Consider the following 19,057-nt stretch of genomic DNA (forward strand, 5'->3'; position numbering starts at 1 on the left):
AACCGTTCTTTCTCCGTTCGCTCTGTTCAATTTGCTGTTCTTTTGCGAGCCGCTGAGCCACTGAACCGCTCAAAAGATCCGGTTCACTAGTATGAGTGATTCAGATCGGATCCGTTCACTGAAATGAGCCGTTTTGCCCATATCTAAGTGAGATAAAACAATAGTTTCATGGAAATCAATAGAACAACAACTTCTTCTACAAACTACGTGCCAACAATTCGTGAATTACTCAATTTTTAAAGAAAATCCTTCCTACGACTTACTGGGAAAAATTCAATTTGATCGGTTAAAACAATTTCCATTGAACAACTAACAAAACACTACTGCATCAATAGAAAAACTAAACGATACAACTAATTAAATGGATTCATTACACTTTCTCGTAAAGCGTCCGTTATTGATTCCAAACTGTGATAAAAAAAGGGTGATGATGACGGTCATTATAACACTAGCTGCCCTCATCCTTTCTCCCAGATGGCAATGATAAACCGATTTGAATATGACTCTCCCATCATTAAAACCACATCAATCACGATGGACGAGACCACAGTGTGACCAACCAACCGTTGCACAGTGGCCCGAACTCCGTACAATTGGTGGTCAAATCTTTGATTTTCGGGGTTTTTAGCTGAATTGCTAACCCCAAAAATATAATCCACAGTTTTATGGAAATTATGGACATTAAAAACCAACATTTCTGGTACCTTTGACAAAGCATATTTCATCCATTTAGTTCATGAAGATCCATATCAACATCAAGTTGCACTAAAATTCTATTGTTTTACTCTGAACGGAAGAAGAACATTGTGCGGAATCATTCGAGGGTTTTCAATTTCTTTGGAATCTGCTTCCGTTTCAGATCGCTAGTCAAAACAATTCAGATGATTTGATGACATGATTTACTGAGTAACAATTGTTTGATTATTTTTACTGTATGTATAAGAAATGTTATAGTATACACAAGTAAAGTTATAGCACATCGAATACCATACAATATTTGTAACAATGTGGGTGAATGATCGTTTTACCGTGTTCCATAAGCAACTTTCAACAACTTTAAATGATTCATGTATACAGTTTGAAAGCTAACACATCAAATAAAATGTGAAAATATCGTATTAGCAAACATATTTTTTCACGTGTGACCACCGTGCGTTGAGGGACATTTTAAGTGGTCGATTTGTATCGTTGGATGAAATTTGAATTGGGACATGTTTACGGATGATGGAAGGCCAACACGAGTAACGTCTAACCTGATGATTGATTACGATCGAAACCACACTGACTGTAACAAAACGGCTTGTTGTGCCGAATGGTCAACCAAACCTACCTTTGATCTCTTCCTCGGTCAAAGTTCTGCTCTTTGCTGTGGGATTGCTCTGCAATTAGGGGAAACAAAAAAGAGAGATGGGAAGAAGTCGTACGAGTGAATAATTAGATTCCCACTAGGAATTCCTACGTTTGCAAACCAATTACCTTTCGTCGTCCTATCAACGCTGCGCCCAACATCTGGAAAAAAGAAACGAAGGGAAAGTGGTGCATTAATAAGCGTAACCAACGCGATAAAATGCTGCATCTATGGTGAATATTAGGGTGGCACAAAATGATCCAACTACAAAGATCCTAAGTTACATCCCCCAATGTTTGTGAATTAGGATTCCAAATATATGCTATGTTCGCATGGTCGACGTAACCCTCAGCACCATCATTGTTGTGAAAATTCGTTTCTGAGTTCCCAGTTAGATTCGAAACGAACACCATCTTTGCTGGGCTGCTCTTCGGCATTTTTGCAACATACCCTGCCATCGTATCCTTCCAGTTTTGGGCACCTTCTGGATACTGGGTTCGCCCGTAGAGTTGAGTGAGCTCGTGGTTCATCCTTCGCCCCTACACACTGTTTTCCTACACACCACCAAAGATCGTCCTAAGCACCCGACGTTCAAAGACTCCAAGTGCTTGCAAGTCCTCCTCAAGCATCGTCCACGTTCCATGCCCGTAGAGGACTACCGGCCTTATGAGCGTTCTGTATCCCCGTCAATCGAAACACTGCTACCTAGGCGAGCCCTGTTGCGCTCGGCTCCACTTTCTAGCATAATATGCTAGATATTATACTTTGTCTTGACAATAGCGTAGCTAGGGGGGTGTGGAACACTGGGGAGTAATTCCAAGCAACAGCACCAAAATTTGGTAAATTTTTTAATGCATTTTTTTCTATTGAGCTGAAACTTTGCACAGTTTTCCAGTTCCATCTAAATCGTCATTTTCCGATATCAAATCTTCAAGTTGAGTCACGACTAACTTTTCAAAAGGGTGTATGTGAAAATGGTTCAAAAATATTCAAAAAGCTGCACAGCAAAAACGGTTTCGTTCGATTGTTAGACAATTAAAGAAACAAAGTTAGACAACTAAATAAAGATTCCAAAAAAAATACACACAGTAAAAAAAAAATTTTTTTGCATTAAAAAACATAATTTTTTACACAAAAACTCAAATATCTCAAAACCCTATCGGAATACCAACGTATTTTTTTGAGGGAAAACGGTCCATTATATTAGCTATCTACCATAAAAATTTGGTGATGGTAAACCAATAAACAAAAAAGTTATGACATTTCAAACATGTCACAATTTTCACATTTAGTAGAAAAAAAAAAAAATTTTCGGTGTAAATTATTACGGGAACCGCAGTTTGTTGCTGATTTTATTGTTAAGGGCCTTGCGTGAATTAAACAAGTCGTTTTCATGTATTCATTAGTATTATGTATATTATATGTATAAATATTATGTATATGTATAAATATTATATGTATATGTATATATGTATAAATTAAAATGAATTAACAGATTACACGAAAATAATTTTTTTTTACCAGGATATTTTTTTTAGAGTATGATTGATGAGTTTCTAAATGTTATATATAAACTTTAAAAGTTTTAGATTTGGGTATGCGTTATGAGATCATGAAAACATTTTATTAATACTTATTTATTTATTTATTGTTATTCAATTTTTTTACAATATCGAACACTTTTGCATCATTATCAGTACAGTTCGAGTATAGTTTTGCTTTAATTTTATTTTCTGACAATGGAATGAAACAGTGAAATTTTTGGGTTCCTTGGATCGTTTTCGCGTTATTATATTGCTCGCTGAGCTCTGATGCCGTTAATTCGTACTCGTCAGTAGTAGTAAAACAAAATGATAATTTTGTTAAATCTTCTTCTTTTCTGCGATTCGCCCAATCAAATAGTTCTTTTGCAGTTTTAATTGGATGCTCACGTTCTTTGGGCTAAACTTGCTCTTGTGGCCTTGCGCTTTATGGTTCCTTCAATAGCATCACAAGGACCTTTGCCATGTGACGTAGCAAAGAAATGCCATTCTGCATTACATACTTTGATTTAAATTGACATAGGCTCGAAAAATTCTTACGGTTTTTGTACTGCGATGCTGCTCCATCAGACATGAAATATATCTTTCTGATTTTCTTTATCCTTATCAACGCGTAAAAAGTTAATCATTTTGGCAATGAACAAATTTACAGATACTGAGTCGTGTCTTAAATCTTCGGAAATTACAATAAAACTAAAATATTCAATTTGCGTACTTCCATTGAAATAAATAACGAATGGATGAATTGTAGCTTGTTGTACGTTCCAGTGATGGGACTGCACTTCATCTTGCAATACAAAGCTATAGTTTTCAGAAAAATCACAAATGACTAAAAATTCACCATCTTGTAATGTATTTTTCGTATTTTTTAAAAAGCGGGATTGCTCTGTTTTAATAAAGTCGTGAGTAATTAAACTTTCTAATTTCAAGCAAAAAAATGACACAAACTCATCTACAGGTTTTACAATAGTTTCTAGGTCACACCTATCCGTGGTCACCCATTGCTCAAATGATAACTGATCAATATAATTTTCTTCAAACTCAGCGAATAAAGTATTTTCCAATGATGAAGAATCTGGACAATCCGAACAAGATCGTAGATAGCAATTTGATGTTGTATTTTCACACAAAAGACTACCAGTTAACATTTTAATATCCTTTGATAAATTGATTCTTTTCAAACTATGTAAGATTAGGTTAATATTTTCGTGTGTTGTGCACACACAAACATTATGTGTTCCTGAATTGGATAGAAGCTTGCATTGCCTTGGACGAAGGCTTGCAAATGAGGAAAAACCTACCTTAATAGGTATATAGGAAGCGTGTATACGATTCTTTCAAAGTAGTTCATCATTAATCGTTTTTGGATTGCTTGACGCTTTCCATCTTTTTTTACAGATACATAATCTTTTTGGCCAGGCACTTCATCGTCTTCAAAATATTGAATTATTTTTTCTTTTGTCTCATCTGTAAATGAAGTACTCGACCTAGCATTTTTGGTTGCAAAACAGTTATTTTTGAATTGTTTTGCCTCTTTTGCTGTATTTCTATTGGTTTTGAACTCATCAATGGCGTCTTGAATAGACCACGAGCTTGGCAGCATCGACAAAATCAATAATTTTTCTTTCCTTGTCGTGGCTAGATTCAAGAACCTTTCCTTCATATTCATAATTACCTCATCGTAGTCTGTATTTTCCACATCCTCAGGTCCTAATTTGAAGAGGTTTCTTCGTACAGCTTCGTTGATTTCACGGTATTTTTTCTCGGGATAATTGACGTAACCCATCTTCGTCCATTTAATCGGAGTCACTTTTATTCCAGCTATCCCTTCGTTGAAGCGTTCGATGTTGACCTTCTGGATGCACTCATCTTCTGATTGATTTGTTGAAACAGATGTCGCTGATGGTACCATGGCAAGACTATCTGCACTTGGTACTTCTGGTAACTCCTCAGTTGTTGTCGGTGCATCTAGTAATTCCTCAGTTGTTGTTGTTTTCGAACTTCCTGCAACCTGATCCACCGATGATGTACAGATTGCCCGTTTGTCAACGTTTAAACGGCAGGACGTACAAATTCGTAAATTTGTATTCAATGTAGACATTGGAGCATAACCAGCCGCTCTCAGTTTATCTATGGTGCTTTCGGTGAGATTTCGTAGCTCTTTCGAACACTTTTTTTCTGCAAACGGCCTGCAACAGTTGAGAAAGCGACTACTCATGTTGCTCGTTAGATTTTAATAAACAAAATCACTTTTAAGTTTTTACTGACTAGTTTGGTGTCGTTTGCTTGACTCAAGAAAAATTTTACAATTAAATCTTTTATAACCATAGTGGTAGTATATTTTTAGCTTTTTCGTGAGTATGTTCATGGTATGTACCTATCATGTTTTTGATGTTGTTGAAGTTACTCGCTTTCTCCCAAATATGATTAACAAAGTCTATTCTCTACCAAGGCGGGTCTATACCCAGGTGTAATCAAATTTTAACTTTGTGGAGAAAACCAGCGCCGAGAAAACCGACCTGCTTTACGTATACTAGATCACCTGGGTATAGACCCGCCTTGTTCTCTACGAGGTAAACTTTTTGCAGGTAAACTAGTCGTATACCTGTATAGAAAACTTTTTTTGTAGCTTTTGTCTTCAATATTAGATTTCTTATAGGTTTCTTTTATCAAAAGGTTTCAACACTATTGAGAGAATTTTTCTTCAGTTACGTACAATAAAAAATATGACACTATCAAGACTTTAGATCACAACACTGGATCGCGTCTAACTTTCTAATAGATGCTATAATAGTTATGAATAATTAAATAAAATATCATAAAAACAACTTGTTAACCTTATGTGGTACCCTTAACAAAAAATTCAGCAACAAACTGCGGTCCTAAAAAAAATTAACAATGAAAAAAAAAAAATTCACTAAGTGTCAAATTTGTGAAATATTTGAAATGTCATAACTTTTTTGTTTATTGGCATACCATCACCAATCATTTTTATGGTAGATAGCTAATATAATGGACCGTTTTCCCTAAAAAAATTACGTTGGTATTCCGATAGGGTTTTGAGATATTTGAGTTTTTGTGACAAAAATGATGTGTTTTAATGTAAAAAATTTTTTTTTACTGTGTGTATTTTTTTTTGAATCTTTATTTAGTTGTCTAACTTTGTTTCTTTAGTTGTCTAACAATCGAACGAACCGTTTTTGCTGTGCAGCTTTTTGAATATTTTTGAACCATTTTCACATACACCCTTTTGAAAAGTTAGTCGTGACTCAACTTGAAGATTTGATATCGGAAAATGACGATTTAGATGGAACTGAAAAACTGTGCAAAGTTTCAGATATTTTTGAAATCGTCGATCAGAATCGACTTGCATGCCTCCGTGGAATCCCTCGGGGCAGATCGCTGTTTTCGACGGCCAAAACCTCTAGTACTCTAGATATGCACCCTAGAGGTTTGATGTCTTCGACAAAGTGTTTTGGAATAACTTGTACTAAAAACTACAAATGAACTTTAACACTTCACTTTTTGCAAAAAAAAAATAAAATACTAAAATCACTAAGGTGAGCAAATACCTTTAAACTCTAATATGTGTTGCTTATCTTGACTGATAGGCCTATTTCGTCTGCGACTTACAGACTTCTTCAGTGTCGAGCACTCGACACTGAAGAAGTCTGTAAGTCGCAGACGAAATAGGCCTATCAGTCAAGATAAGCAACACATATTAGAGTTTAAAGGTATTTGCTCACCTTAGTGATTTTAGTATTTTATTTTTTTTTGCAAAAAGTGAAGTGTTAAAGTTCATTTGTAGTTTTTAAACATACTCTAATAATCCCTCCCAAAGTTTAATATAAAAAAGTGAAATAACTTGTACTATATTTTGACACATTCAGATTTGATCTAGATAAGTGAAAACTGAACTAGATCAGTTTTATCTTTTTATAGGAGCGTCCTAGCAAAAAACTTTCTTCTGCAAAGTTGTTCATTGAGGCATTTTTGACATTTCTTCGGAACACACTTACACTCTATCACTGACGTGGATTACGATATATGACAATTTAATAAAAACAATCAAAAAATCGATTTTGACCATTTTTTCATACAAAAAAAATATTAAAATATATTTTGTCATCAAGTATTAGAAGTTTAACTATTACAAAGTAAATTTACACCATTCACTAGCAAAATTTTCAGATTTAATTACCCAGACAACCAGAAATCGCATGAAAGTTCACGTTACAAACTCGTTTATTCATACTAATTACATCAAACCCGCAAAACATTGTGGATAAACTCGTCGGATTGATGAGTTTTCTCGCATAAAACACTTCTTTTCTGAGTTCGTTTGTACATTTTGTTTCGTCTAGTACACTCGTACAAGGTAAGTCGAATTAATCCGTAGCAGCTGTCAACTATCATAAGTTAAGTCGCATAAGATCACTAGTTAGTTCAGTAGCAAATTTTTACACTCGCATTGTATGTTATTATTCATCACATAATATATGCACGCATATCGGCTCCACTTTTGAACATAGAAGGCCTTTTCGCGACATCTCATAAGTGAAATTTTGCACATACAAAGCCTCCAGGTGATTTTGTTATACGTACATTTTTGGTTGTCTGGGTATATTTTTGGTAAAAACAGTCTAAAAATAGTGTTTTACAAATCCAGGATAACTCATAACGGCAGATGGCGGCAGCTAATTTTTTGTATACGACTAGCCAAGAACATAAGTGTCATTGTCGCGAAGAAAGAAAAGTGGGGCCACGTGGGGCTTTTTTGTTGTTGTGGTTTGAAAATTTGATGAAAATACAGTTAACTCTCTCTTACTCGATATTCCGTATCTCGATATCGAGTTAGAGAACCATAGTAAAAGTTGGTTTTCATGGCAAACTTGATGGTCCCTTGGATCGCAGTTGCATTGGTTTTGTGTTCTGTAACTTGATACCTCCCTAACTCGATGGTCCCTTCAATATCGAGTAAGGGAAAGATAACTGTATGTTAAAAAATGCTTATATTTGTGAAACTATTCATGAATTTATATTTTTTAAATGTATTTCTGAAACATATTACATGTTGACGAAGTTTTTTGAAGAAGTCATCTCTAAACTGGTATTCCAATAAACTTTTAAACGGAATTCAAGATAATTTGCCCCATATGTGTATCTACCTATCTATCTATCCTTTGAGTTTTATTAGAGTAATAGTATTGTGTTTAATAAAAGTCATATTATACGATACCAGTTTGGTTCTGACTTTTTCAAAACACTTCGTCAACATGCAATATGTTTTAGAAATACATTTAAAAAATATAAATTCATGAAAAGTTTCTCAAATATTAGCATTTTTTAACATATTTTCATTAAATTTTCAAACCACCCTACTTTTCTATCTTCGGGACAATGAAACTTATGTTCTTGACTAGTCGTATACAAAAAATTAGCTGCCGCCATCTGCCGCTTCATGAGTTATCCTGGATTTTGTAAAACACTATTTTTTGACTGTTTTTACCAAAAACATAATTAAATCTGGAAATTTTGTTAGCAAATGAAATAAATTTACTTTGTTATAGTTAAGCTTCTGATACTTGAAGACAAAATTTTTTTTTTAACATTTTTTTTTGTATAAAAAAAATGATCAGAATCGATTTTTTGACTGTCTTTATTAAATTGTCATATATCGTAATCCACGTCAGTGATAGAGTGTAAGTGTGTTCCGAAGAAATGTCAAAAATGCCTCAATGAACAACTTTGCAGAAGAAAGTTTTTTGCTAGGACGCTCCTATAAAAAGATAAAACTGATCTAGATCAGTTTTCACTTATCTAGATCAAATCTGAATGTGTCAAAATATAGTACAAGTTATTCCAAAACACTTTGTCGAAGACACCAAACCTCTAGGGTGCATATCTAGAGTACTAGAGGTTTGGCCGTCGAAAACAGCGATCTGCCCCATTGTGCGCCATCTCTGATTCCTAATATTTTTGACTAAAACTTTTATGTTTATCTTTTTATGTGATTTGTATTCAGAGGAGCACACAAACTTTTGGTTTTCAGAACTTTCGATAAAATAAGCCACACCCTAGTGGATATGCATTGCTGCTAATGAGGTAAAGTTGTTGAGAGTTTTCCACTGAAGTATAGTCATATTGGATCTATGCTACAGTCTCGCTCGCCTCACAACATCAGCACCGCGCCGGTCGAATGCAATATGTGGGCCGAGCCACAGCAGGAAAACCCACATGATATTGCAATTTGAAAACTACTCCATAGCGGAGCTATTCCAGAGACGATAAGTGCTCGGCAATGTTGACCAAACACAGCGTGGATGTTCTACATTTGCTCTCTGCTGTAGTTCAGCCGGCTGTAGCCAGACAGAAGGTTTTATTTAGGAACCATGGATGGTTGATAATTAAACTATGTTTGCAGTTTGCTGCAGTGAATAGGGAGCTGGCACTTTAAATTTTCACATTTGTGTGTGTGGGTGTGTGTTTTTTTTATGATTTATTACAATGTACATCGCCAAGTTCCAGCAAGTAAATTCTTCCAAATTCATGATGATATGATATATTTTAAATGTGACAGAGAGATGATCCGAATCGTATCAATGTCATCGTGAGTAACCAGTTGTCTACAAAACTGACTAGAGTCGGTAAAGACCAAATTAATCGTAATTTTTTTTTTCTACAACAGGAAAAACAAGTAGGACTTTCAGGGTATTGAATTGAGATATATCCTGAAGAGCAATCATCAAACAAAATTCTTCATAACATTGAAAAGGCAAATAGGCAGCTATGATAGTATATTTACCAAGCAAGCTGTGTTTCAACAGCGACACCCAAGGTTTCAAAAACTTCGGTTTCAAATGATGAAAAAAGTTGATGTTTCATACGCTTATGAATGATGATAGCAACTCCCACCATATGCTCGATCCAGTCGATGAAAATTAGCTTTTGAATGATGTTGTTTGAGAGAGACTTTAACCCGAAAGTCGCTTTTGGATGAGCATGATTGTCATTGTCCTGAAAGTGGTAGGTCATTTGGCATAAGGTCGTTTGGCATAAAGCCGTTTGACATAAAGCCGTTTGGCATAATGGTCATTTGGCATAAAGTCGTTTGGCATAATAGTCGTTTGGCATAATGAGTGTGAAATCAAGTATTTTTGAAGATGACATTCGTTTATATGTTTATATTGAATTTTTCTGATGACATCAGGCTTGTTCTGGAGTCAATTGATACAAAATGACACCTTATTCTACAATCACATGTTCTTGAATAAACTGACGCATATGAGGAAAGTTATTGTCAATGGTATTTTATTATTTATCCCGAAATTACCGTTCTTCCAAATATTAATTCTACTTTTGAGTTTTGCTTTTGGAATATTTTTTGCAAAATCTTGCGATATATTTAGCACAAATTTACCCTTCTTTTAAATATTCTATGTTTTTTTTTTATATATAATGTAATTATAGGTATAATATGATGTGTAGAAACTGTTGAATAAATTTCACCTTCTTTATACATACACTCCCGTGCATAAGTTTGGGTTCACCCCCTAAAAAACATGCAAAATTGTTCAGTCCATATCTCTGTGATTACACGTCCAATTTAAACTCTTTAAGCTGCATTCGAAAGGCAACGAGTTATTCTTACTTCGTATGTATTTTGCCAAAAATATTCTTTGAACTTTGTATACTAAATTTGTACTTAAAGTTGTGACATTTTTCAAAAAACACAATAAAAAATTATTACTAATTTACTCAGCATTGGATCGACCAAAATTTCAAAACAAGGCGTCATTAGAATCTTAATCTTATATTCTTTGAAGAGCACTCATGAAATTTTTGCGGAAAAATCTGAAAAGTATTCAAAATCAATGAAACAGTCAGTCAAGTCATCGTGCAAAAGTTTGGGTTCACCCCTCAGTATGGTATATCGTGCAAAAGTTTGGGTTCACCTGAACTTACTTAAATCTGTGAAATCTCAAACCAATCATGTACGCGCCATTATTTGCGCTCAAAAAAGCTTTAAACTATTAAAATCGGTTGAAAAATGTCAGAGATATTGACAAAAATGATGTGCGTGAACCCAAACTTTTGCACGATTTGCATCATACTGAGGGGTGAACCCAAACTTTTGCACGATGACTTGATTGACTGTTTCATTGATTTTTGAATACTTTCCAGATTTTTTCCGCCAAAATTTCGTGGGGTCTCTTCAAAGAATATAAGATTACGATTCTAATGACACATTGATTTAAAATTTTGGTCGACCCAATGCTGAGGAAATTAGATATGATTTTTCAGTGTGTTTATTGAAAAATGTAACAACTTTAAGTAGAAATTTTGTGAACAAAACTCAAAAAATGTTTTTCAAAAAATACATACGAAGTAAGAATAACTCTTTGCCTTTCGAATGCGGCTTAAAGAGTTCCAATTGGACGTGTAATCACAGAGATATGGACAGAACACTTTTGTATGTTTTGAGGGGGTGAACCCAAACTTTTGCACGGGAGTGTAGGCTGTTCTTTGGAGCTATATTTTTGAGATATTTCTTTTGTTTCCAACTGACAAAAGGGTGGCAATCGATAACATTGATCTGTTCTAAATATCAGCGAAAAAAGATGTCGATTACTGCAGGTATTTCTATGGGTTGTGCTACTTTTCCCCGAGAGTCGGTTCTCCGAAAGTCGTTTCACTGCACGCCAGTTCCCCGAATGCAAGTTCCCAGTATATCCCGTTTCCCCGAATAGCCTACTTCCTCGAAAAGTTTTTTTACACACATAATTGCCGGAACTTCATAAATTTCAGGGTGGTGAACAAACTGGCCATGTATTATACACCCTTTTTTATTTAATTGGCGGTTCTTTCGAGTTTAAACCGTCCTCAGCATTTTTGCCAACATGTATACAGCCGAGTTTTATCAATTTTCGGAAGACGTGCTACTAGAATGATAATTCCTTTAGAACCTGCCAATATTCAACTATTTATTTTTGCAAAAACATGATCTTCTTTCGAGATGTGCTGGAAAAAAAATATATTTCAATCACAAAATTTCCCTTCTTTTGATAACAGACGGTGTTTCTGATGTAAACTTCCAAAATTAAAATTAATATTAAACCGTTCAAAAGTTTTGCCATAAATATTTTCATTTTAAAATGTGTTGTTTCTTTGGGTTACGCTGTGAGAAGATTTTTTTTGCGTTAGAGCTTTAAACATTTTAAACTAAAAATAATCTGCTCTCGTATATAGGCAATTTTTGCTGCAATAATTCAACTTTGGATAAGAGCTTTAAATATTTTGTAAGTATATTTTCACTTCTTTTACCAAGTAATTTTGATCAAGTATTACGTCCCAACTGGGACAGTGCTTGATCGGCAGGCGAAATATTCTTTGAGCGTTCCCTTCATTAATCACTGCGAACTTTCTTTGCCAATTTACTATTTTCAAATATGTAGATCGTAACAAGCTCAAAGTACTCTATGTTCTGGGATGTGTCACGAGTTTTATTTAGTTATGCTCTCTAATGTCACAACAATCTTGACATTCATAGCTTGGAAAATCTCTGAACGAACACCACGCTTGTTTAGAACATACCAAAATTTTTCGCCTTGAGCTCGGTGGTGTTCATTTTGGTAAAAGTTTCGAAAATGTCGATATTCATTCTAAGTCAATCATTATGCCAAACGGCCATTATGCCAAATGGCCATTATGCCAAACGACTTTATGCCAAACGGCTTTATGCCAAACGACCTTATGCCAAACGGGGTACAATCGTCCTGAAGGTTATGATTACAACGGTGGTAGGTCATTTGGCATAAAGTCGTTTGGCATAATGCCGTTTGGCATAAAGTCGTTTGGCATAATGGTCATTTGGCATAAAGTCGTTTGGCATAATGGTCGTTTTGCATAATGAGTCTGATACCAAGAATTTCTTAAGATGACATTCGTTTTTACGTTTCTATTGCATCTTTCTGATGATAACAGGCTTGTTGTGAAGTCAATTGATACAAAATGTCACTTTATTCAACAATCATTTGCTCTTGAATAATTTAAAGCATATTAGAAAAGTTATTGCCAATAGTATTTTATTATTTATTCAGAAATTACCCTTCTTTTAAATATTTATTCTTCATTTGAGTTCCGCTATTGGAATAAATTTTTGCACTGAAGATTTTGATATATTAGCACAAATTTACCCTTCTTTCAAACATTCTATGTTTTTTTCTAAATATGATATAACTATTATTAAAGGTACAAAACTGTTGATTTAATGTTTAAATAAATTTCACCTTCTTTTATACAAAGGCTGTTCTTTGGAGCTTTATTTTTAGATATTTTTTGTTTCCAACTGACAAAAGGGCGACAATCGATAACATTGATCTGCTCAAGTTATCAGCGAAACGAGAAATCGATGACTGCAGTTGCTTCGATGGGTTGTGCTACTTTTCCCCGAAGATCGGTTCCACGAATGTCGTAATCCCAAACGCCAGTTCCCCGAAAAATTTTTGGCATTCATAATTGTCATACTTTATACATTTTAGGGTGGTAAATGAACTGGCCATTTCATATGCACCCTTCTTTATTTAGTTGGCGGTTCTTCAGAGTTTTATTGTCCTCAGCATTTTTGCCAACATGTGTGTAGCCAAGAATGACAGAATACCTCCTTCTTTTGATTGCTTATCATTCTTTCTCGTTTACCAACCAGCCACTGAAGACTATTATAGCACCTATTTAAATTGCACAACTTTTCGGGGAAACGGGTCATTCGGAGAAATGGCACTCGGGGAAAAAAGTTAATCGGGGAACTGGCATTCAGGGAACCGACCTTCGGGAGAAACGACATTCGGAGATAAGTAGCACAATCACTTCGATGATGCTGAACGCAATTTTTGATGTCTTTTCGTTTTATTATGCTGCAATTATTTTAGGCGTCCAATCTTCTATTGGTTTAATCATAAATTTTGCCTTCTTTTAAAAATAGGCTGCTCTTTATATTTACACTGTTTATTTATATTTTATTGTTTAGTTAAGCTGAATGTTAACCATTTTAATATTTTGCTGTTTTATCAATTCTTGCAAGAAGTGCTGTTTAGAATGATAATTACTTTAAAATTTGCAAATGTTCAACATATATTTTTTTTGCAAGCACATGATCTCATTTCGAGATATGCTGGAAAAAATATTATTTCAATCACAAAATTGCCCTTTTTTCAATATTAGACAGTGTTTTTGATGTACGCTTCCAAAATTAAAATTTATATTGAATCGTTCAAAACTTTTGCCACAAATATTTTCTTTCAAAATTGTGTTGTTTATTTGAGCTATGCTGTGAGAAGTTTTTTTTTGCGTAAGAGTCTTAAACATTTTAAAAGAAAAATAATCTGCTCTCGTGTATAAGCTATTTTTGCATTATCCTGCAATTATATATCTTGGGATAAAATTTTGTAAATAAATTTTCCCTTCTTCAACCAAGTAATTTTCATCAAGTGTTACGTTCAAACTGGGACAGAGCTTGATCTATAGCGAAATATTCTATAAGCGTTTCCTTTATTAATATCTGCGAACTTTCTTTGCCAATTTACTATTTTCAAATATGTATATCGCAACAAGCTCAGAGATACTCTATGTTATGGGATGTGAAGAAAATTAATATTCCGAAAGGATCTTCTACCAGACCCGTCAAGAGTTTTATTTAGTTATGCTTTCTAATGTTCCTATAATGTTTGACATTCATAGCTTGGAATATCTCTAATCACCTCGCTTATTGAGAACCTACGAAAAATTTTTGCTATGGGCTCGGTGATGTTGATCTTGGTAAAAACTTCGAAATGCCGATATCCATTCAAAGTCAATCATTATGCCAAACGACCATTATGCCGAACGGCCATTATGCCACACGACCATTATGCCTAACGACTCTATGCCAAACGGGGTACAATCGATTACAACGCAAGCAATCATCAAGTGAAAATGATAATTGTTGGAGATTCTGCCTGGGAAATTCCGACTACTACAAACGTTGCCGTTTATCTGCTAGGTACGAGCCTCGACGGTTCGTTTGTGCGAAGGGCAAGCCCAAAAGTTAGGCTTGTGGTTGCCCCCGCCAATTTGCGCTTACACATTTTTTGGTATCTTCCTCCACAGGACAGACGTCCTTAGTGTGCGAAGAACCTTCGCAAATCATGCATTCTGCATCCATGCGACAATGTTTGGTACCATGATCACATTTTTGGCACCGATGGCACTGAGTAAGTTAAGTTTTAGAAATGTTCCCATGTCACACGGACATTCAATATAAGTCTTGCTTTTTCAAAAGCAAACTTTTGTTAACCCTCTAATACCCAACCCCGCCTTTAGACGGGGTACACTTTGGAATTTTGTGTATTTTTTCGGATATCAAAATGATTTTATTTTTGGCTTAACCTTGACTCACAACACGCATATAAGAAAAGTTTTTATGACTTTTAAACTTTTTTACATTTTTGAAAATTGTTTTGAAAAAATGTTTTCTTATATAACCTTCATTTAACGTGTAATATAAAAAATCGTACCTTTATATTTTTCTACGAGCAACCTATCACAAAAGAAGAGCTTGGTGGTAATAAAAAAATTTCAAACCTTTTTTTCCGTTAATTGCACGGAAAATAAAAATATTTCCAGAAAAATATTAAAATTTAATATTTTTAAAAGTTTTTGTAAAAATTTGAATTTTTATTATAGCCAAAAAATAGTAACTAGAAGAGGCTTCAAGAAAAAATGAAAAAGGGCAGGGATGTTCAAAAATAAAAATATTAAAAATAAAAATCAAAATTCATAGATTTGCGAATAAAAATAAATCATTGTCCAAAACGTGTTTAGAACGATTTCAGATAACTAAAAATGATATTTAGATCGAAAATAAAAATTTGGGTATTAGAGGGTTAAAGTGATCTAAATAAGGACTGTTCATTTTATAAAGTGGACAATTTGTGCATGTTGTATCTTTTTAATTTATAAATGTAATTTTAATCGATTCTCTGTACACCGTTCGACTAGTATTGTACAATGTTGTGATAATAAAATATTCTTTAAAATAATTTAATTGCACACGAATATTGGAACAACGTTTAGAACGGTCGATTTTTTGAGGTTAAAAAATGCAATAATTGTGAGAAATTGGCTGGAAAATTCGACAATCTATATTTTTTATTTTCAAAAAACGCTTGTTCTTCGAAAGCAACATCAATCAGAAGCCTGATGGAAAAAAACCAAGCTATTTTTGGAGCAACGATTTTACAGATATAATAAAATCATTTTTCCCCGATATTTTTGGAGAAAAATGTTTTAAATGTGAAGGGAACTGATATGAATAGATTTTTCTGATTTAAAGTACGTCCTGACTAAAGTGCTAATATAGTATTAATATCAAAAATAACTTACGCCTTTATAGAGTTACTAACTAAGTCCCCTCGTCACATTTAGAGCACAATAGAAAACCAATTGTTTTATTTTTAGAAGACTTTTCAAAGCACAATGACAACCATCAAAATTGGCAACACTGCTGTAATGAAATCGTTTTTATTTTCCACATATTATTTTCACAATACGTTATTATTAGATTACCAATTGAAATATTCGGAGAAAAACGATTACAATTTGCTGTAGATCGATAAATATGCGTACATGATTTTAAAAGTATAAGACTTTTTAGTAAAACGACCATAAACAGTAAAATTTATAGTTAAGACTGCGGTTCAAACTCACGATTTAGCTCTCGTTTATACAATATAGTTTCTTTAGTAATCTAAACTAGTTTTGAACACGCTTTTTACTTTTCTCTTTTGCTGGGAGTGGAAGGATGGTGTATCAGCAAATTTGGGCATAAATGTATAAATCACTAATGTTACCTAATGTCTGTGAATGGTGGAATATAATTCATTTTTTAAAGCTACTCCTTTAGTAGAATAGTAAAGGATACAAACATACAATTTGTTCATAAAAATGAGAATTTTTGTTTGTAAAAAAATGTTAAACTTTGACAATAAGCTTTTCTTAAGAGTTTTTGGAAAAAAACTATTTAGCTTTTCAACCAAATGCATTTTCTAAGATCTTTTTTTTTTCATTTTTTATCTCTTCAGATGATTGAGAGACCTTTCAAGACGACCTTGAACAAACGGTCAGTTTTGTCATCATAAGTAAAAAAAATGTACTTCTTCTCTTCAAGATGTTTGAGACAAAGTTCGTGATCTTTAAGTGTTTTCCGGCAAAACGCGGCAGTCTCTTTTCTTTTGCGTTTTGGAAGGAAATCTTGATTCTCCTGATGGAGTTCAAGATTTCTTGCCTAAATCCTCCAAATTTGGACCAACTGACTACGATTGGCGGCACTCTTCGTTTCCTCACTTGAATCAAAGAGCCTGGGCTAGAGGCTGCTTCGATTTGATGTTTGGGAAATTTGTCAAAATCATCGAACTGATTGTTCATTTCGATGCAATTAACATCTGATGTAATGGCTATCAATAGATCTTATCCAGCTTGGGTAACGCAACTATCAATGGATTAAGATTGTAAGTGCATTTTTTGAATGGTGGAAGCGACATTACGTTAAACACCTGAATCTGATGCATAGTAACGAACTATGGATGGCAACAGCTGGAATAACCATTTGCTTATGGCAGCTTCTTACCCACAATGTATCACCAAGTATCAACGTGACAACATTTGACACGTCCTGTAACTCTTGACAGCTGAAATATGGCGAACACACGCTTTGAATACTAATAATACAAAACAGCATCGAATAGATCATCTCATTCGTTTGCCAATTAACGTGCCGACAGGAAATTACATTTAGTCGAACTAGTACTTCAACATTTGGCACCCGAATAATATCACTTCATTTTCAATTTCACACTCTTTCGATTCCTTAAACCCTCATAATCTGCGAGAATTATTCCACAGAACTCAAATACGGTGCACCTGCTTGGAATCGAACTCTAACCTGTCGTGCTTCATCAATGTCCTTATCGGACGCTCCATCCATTGCAATGTTGAATTTCGCGCGCAAAGCACAAAAACACAACCGACAACACCGTAACCGAAATCTGTGCCCCGCGAACCTGGACAACAAGACAAATTTAACGCGCTCAAAAACCCCAGACGATGGCACTTGTTCGGAAGCTTAAAACCACGACACTGCCGGTTGTGTTGCCAAAGAGGGTGTCTTGCTGCTGGCATGCCCTGAATAGACAGACAGACAGACGGAAACATGTGCTGTGCACCACCCATTCTTGTCGCGAAACAAACGAACATCGACCGGTGCCACATTTCTCAAGGAAGATGCCACCATGCACGGGGGAGGGGCTCTGAAAGCCGTTGCGGTAAACGCGCCGGCTATTCAGCAAGACCAAATTTGAGGTCATGGGTTCGAATCCCGCCGATAGAGAAACTTTTCGAGTTGGAAATTTTCTCGACTTCTTCGTGCTAACAAAAATGGTCAATTGTCATAGAAGGCTCTCAGTTCATAACTGTAGAAGTGCTCATAAGAACACTAAGCTGCGAAGCAGGCTATATCCCAGTGGGAACGTAAATCCAGAACGAAACAGAAGATGATGCCACGCCGCTACAAATCATGCCAACAGTGTCAACCGATTGTATTGTCCGTAAGGTGCTCAGGCGAGGGGTGCGCTTTTTAGTGGTCTTTAATTAGCGAAATGAGCTGGTCGTTGTGCAATTGAAACAATTCAAATTTCACGCTTGTCTTGCGCTTTATTGCGGTTTGAGTTAGGGCTTTCACAGTGAGGAAAGTTTGTCGAAATGATCATCTTTAGTTGAACGCGTTTTATCTTACAAATATTTGATTTTATTTCATACACTGAAACCTCCATTAACGTAAAATTTATTATATATGATTATCTGAGATATGTGATATGTGATGATGTGATGATCACGGTTGTATGACATTTGCCAGAAAACCATTTACCAGAAAGCCGTTTGCCAGAATCAATTTGCCAGAATGGATTGTTTGTCAGAAACCCATTTGCCAGAAAGTCAATCCCCAGAAAGACCATTTCCCAGAAAAAGATATTACTTCATTACTAAGCAATACTTAGGCGTGTAGAATCCTTCGAATTATTATGATTTTCAGCGTACGATATACCGTGCACCCCGCTAATTTGAACGGTAAATCATG

The 19,057-nt window shown here is 34.8% G+C and overlaps 1 long non-coding RNA gene across 1 annotated transcript; it reads right to left on the minus strand.

Moving 5' to 3' along the window:
• Positions 1-1,319: 1,319 nt before the first annotated feature.
• On the minus strand, positions 1,320-17,997 carry LOC110681068. The gene is made up of 3 exons (XR_002503084.1): positions 17,867-17,997; positions 1,477-1,509; positions 1,320-1,379 (listed from the first exon to the last, which is right to left on the minus strand). It is a non-coding gene; the product is annotated as an uncharacterized LOC110681068 (long non-coding RNA).
• Positions 17,998-19,057: the final 1,060 nt, after the last annotated feature.

This window comes from Aedes aegypti, unplaced genomic scaffold (assembly GCF_002204515.2).
Source record: "Aedes aegypti strain LVP_AGWG unplaced genomic scaffold, AaegL5.0 Primary Assembly AGWG_AaegL5_hic_scaff_333_PBJ_arrow, whole genome shotgun sequence".
Lineage (NCBI taxonomy): Eukaryota > Metazoa > Arthropoda > Insecta > Diptera > Culicidae > Aedes > Aedes aegypti.